A 4309-nucleotide genomic window follows, 5' to 3' on the forward strand; every position below is an offset into this window, starting at 1 on the left:
AGAGAAAGAAGAAAGAAAGAAAGAAGAAAGAAAGAAAGAAAGAAAGAAAGAAAGAAAGAAAGAAAGAAAGAAAGAAAGAAAGAAAGAAAGAAAGAGAAAGAGAAAGAAAGAAAAAGAAAAAGAAAGAGAAAGAGAAAGAGATAAAAGAAAGAGAAGACTGCACTACGTATCTCACCAAACTACTACCAGAATATTATTTGTTTTTGTCTGTTTTCAGGTCATTGGCTTTATGTCATGATATCTTAGACAAATGTTTGTTGCTTATTTTTTTAAAGGTTGTTGTATTAGTTATCTATTAGTATCTATTAATTACTCCATAACTTAATGGTGTAAGACAATAGCATTTATTTGTTTCTTTGGGTCAAGAATTCAGATGTGGCTTAGCTGGATGTTTCTGGCTCAGGGCCTCTTATAAGGTTGCAGACAAGGCATTTATAAGGGCTGCATCATTTTAAGACTTCACTGGGCCTGGAGGATCTGCTTCCAGGAAGGTTTACTCACATGATGCTGGAAGTTGGCACATGGGCCTCTTGCTTGTATATCCTCAAAATATGGTGGCAGACTTCCTCCAGGATGATCACTCCAGGATAGCAAGGCCAAAGTCATAATGTCTTTAATGACCTAGACTTGGAAATCTTGCACTGTCATTTCCTCACTGTTCTACTGGTTATACAAGTTGGTCCTATTCATTGTGGGAGGGAACTCCAAAAGGGTATAAGGACCAAAAGGTGAAGTTCATAGAGGGCCATCTGGAAGCTGGACTCACAACTGTCTTCACTTAAAGTTATGGGCTACACCGAGGCTATTGGATTAATTTGGCTAAATGGGCTGGTCAGTTCAAAACACCCAATTGTTAAGCGCACTATCATCTTCTAAAGCACTGCTTTTCATTATTATCATGTACATAATCAGAGTGCCTACCATAGTGACAGCTCCATACAGTTTATAAATATTTTCACATGCATTATCTCATGCAATCACAACTCTCATTATCATTATTATTATTATTTTTAATTTTAAATGACTTTAGATGTAGAGTTGTAAAGGTAGTAAAGAGAATTCCCTTAATCCCTTCAGCCAGCTTTCCCTAATGTCAACATCTTACATAACTATAGAGCAGTTGTCCAAACTAAGAAATTCACCTTGGTACAATACAGTTAACTAAATTATAGGCTTTATTCAGATTTCCCTAGTGCTTCCATTAATGTCCTTTTTCCTTTCTAGCATCCAATCCAGAATACCACATTGCATTTAGTCTCTGCCCACTTATAGTTTCCTCTGCTCTGTCACTATTGCTCAGTCTTCCTTTGTGGTTCATGATCTTGACATTTTTAAAGAATATTGGTGTGAGGGAAAGAAAGAAGAAAATCCAGACTCCCAATATTTTAGTATGAGTGACTGGAAAGAGGAAGTTTTCTAGAATGCTAGGAAGAAATTTAAGGTGGAAGATCAGGAGTTCAGTTTTAGGTATGTTAGGTTGTCTGTATATGATTTGTGTGATGTAAGATTAAATAAGGCTGGAGAAAATCTGAGCCTCTAGTAAACTGAGACACTTCTAAGATGAAGCCAAGCACATAGGGTCAGGGTTCTGCTCCAGTCTCAGGGAGGTGAAAGGTATGGCGTGGGAAGGCTGGACTTCCTGGAGAAACAGCAATCACAGGATGAGAAGATGTTTTCAAAATATCCACCAGCATTTGAGCAATCTACACTGGATCCCCCAACTCCAAATTTGTTTATACCTTAAAAATGTAATTTTTACCTCCCTCTCCCATGACTGCAATTTTAAAGACAACTTCTTTTATTTACTTAACAACAGGATTTGATGATAATTTCACATTCATCCTAAACCTACTTTATGTTTTGATAAGCATTTGTTTCTCAGGCTATACAGTCTAGATTTTATAGTCTTTTTTTCCTATGATCAGCTCTCATGGCAAAGAATTTCCGAAAGAAATTTCTTTTTTCAGAAGGTCAGGTAAGTAGCTCTTTAAAGCCGCAATTACAAGGAAAGATTGAACCTCGTGTACACACACTGACAATGATTGGAAAAAGGAGAAAGTCTTAATGGGGAGAAGGAATGAGTTTGTCAGAGACTGCTCCTTGAAGGTGAAGAACGTTCAACTTAGTTTTAAAAGAAATGATGGCTAACATAAAGAAAGGTCCAAGAACAGAATAGGGCCCATTTATAAGATTGGTTTACCTGAGAGCATGAGAAAAGTTCAAATATGTATTTTTGAAGGCAATTATAGGCTTTCTTTTTCATTTTCTTTTGCTTCCTATTTTCAAAAAGCACAATATTTCAAAGAGGCTCATCCTGCTTAACTCTCATGTGGTTTAAAAATCTAACTAGACATATGTTGTTAATACTTTTATATGTCAGGAGCCTGGAGGGTAGAAACAATTTGAAGCTTAACTTTTAAATTTTGGTTTCCCAAAAATGCCTTTTTTCTCAAGCTGAAGAATTTTGCAATGCCAAAAGTTATGACTCTTTCCAGATCCAAACCAATAACTTGGGTGACATGAAGCAAATGATTGATTATAAATAAAATGATGGGGAACAGGCGGGTGTCCCCATTTATTGACACACATTTTCATCTTTATCATGATATTGAAAAGGCCTATTACATATAAGATAATGATCAAAATAAATAAAAAAGAAATAACTTAAAAATAGTATAAAACAAACATGTAATGAGTCTATTATAGTAAGAATGTCTTTCCTCCAAAAAGCAGGACAGGCAGCATGTCTTCCCCAGTGAAGAGGTAGATTCATGGTGATTGTAGCTCAATAAATACATTTAAATTGAATCATTATGATTTACTTTTTAAAATGCTCGTTCTGTAGTCTGAAAAAAGATCAGCCTTATTTCTCTCATTGGGAGAGTATTTTCAGATGGCTGTTAAAAGGTGTTTTGTTTTTTTTCCCCCTCTCTTTCATTCAACTGCTGGAGAGTAACTAGAAACAAATCTGTTGCTTGGAATAAATGTTCAGTCCATATGTTATCTTTCATGGTAGCTGATGGAAGTGCGAAATCCTCCCTGGTTAATGCTGCTTGCGGTCTGTCCCCCCCCCCCCCCCCACCATATGTAACACATTTACGAGTGGGGAGAACAGTCCCTTCGTCAATTGATTCTGTTTCTTGCGTTTTTCCTTGAGTACATAGAAAATTTAAAGAGTCACCGGTACTAGTACAAAGAGTGGATAGACCAACCAGGCTGTTCTGAAAGGCACTCGTGAGCCATGATGAGCAATGGAAAGAAAAAGGGAAAAGACAAAAACTAAGCACATTCTCCAAATTTCTGTACATTGGGAGACAGAAAAATCATCATGGGCTCTGAAAACAGAGACCTGGGCTCGTTCCTGGCACCACCATCTACCTGGTAAATCTGGGCAAGTTTCTTAATTTGAATAGGAATTTTCCCATCTGGAGAATGGTGCGTGACCCGTAATAACCACCTTGCAGTGTTGATGTGGGAATTTAAAGAGATAATCTAAGAAAAGCGACTGGACCATTGTCGCTGTGTGATAAATATTAGTTTCTGTCTTCGCTTTCCTCCATCTCACTGCCATTCTTCTTATCGGTAATGTTTGTGTTTCAGTGGTTTATGAGCATTTGAGGAAGACCATGAGTGTGATCAAGTGCATGTTTTACGACAGAAGATTTATCAGAATCTCCTTTCAAACTCGGGAGCCAGTCTAAGTTGACTTCTCTTGGCAAAAACCTGTGGTGTAGCTGGAAGACTTGGGAGTTTGAGGAGTGACCGATACACTTCAGGAGAATTTAGCTGCAGGCCGAGTGCTTAATGCTGGGAAAATAGTCCTTGACATCTGAATGCATCTGAGTGTTGCTGAGAGCCAAATGTGTGGGGTAGGACCCCTTGTGAATCGAAACATCACGAACGATTTATATTAATTCCCAGAAAACCAAATATATTGAGATTCATGCAGCTCTAATTGAAATGTAATAACTGTTTACAGATTTGACTGCACCATCACCACAGAGTAATTGCTTTTCCACACCAAGCAGGTAAGAGATGAAGTAAATGTGCCCAGAAGAGTTTGGAAATCCAATGAAATGTTTCTAAGAATATGGTTATACATGGTGTCTTCCCTGTTGCAAAGCTCAGTCAGAGCTCAGTCTCCACAGAGTCAAGTTACTGCTGGACTTGGGTGTCCAAAGAGCCCTTTTTTGTTTTTTTTCTTTTCTTTCCTTTCCTTTCTCCCTTTCTTTCTTTTTCTTTTTTCTTTCTTTCTTTCTTTTTCTTTCTTTCTTTCTTTCTTTCTTTCTTTCTTTCTTTCTTTCTTTCT

The 4309-nt window shown here is 37.3% G+C and overlaps 1 long non-coding RNA gene across 1 annotated transcript in view; it reads left to right on the forward strand.

Annotated features, from left to right (window-relative positions):
* The window catches only part of LOC141374155 (uncharacterized), a 97340-nt gene extending 93166 nt beyond the window's left edge, over positions 1 to 4174 (forward strand). The window contains exon 4 of the long non-coding RNA XR_012380801.1: positions 3601 to 4174. This is a non-coding gene — a long non-coding RNA (uncharacterized lncRNA). The remainder of the gene's footprint in view (positions 1 to 3600) is intronic.
* Positions 4175 to 4309: the final 135 nt, after the last annotated feature.

This window comes from Callorhinus ursinus, unplaced genomic scaffold (assembly GCF_003265705.2).
Source record: "Callorhinus ursinus isolate GAN/ISIS: 27379988/994484 unplaced genomic scaffold, GSC_fseal_2.0 scaffold14, whole genome shotgun sequence".
Lineage (NCBI taxonomy): Eukaryota > Metazoa > Chordata > Mammalia > Carnivora > Otariidae > Callorhinus > Callorhinus ursinus.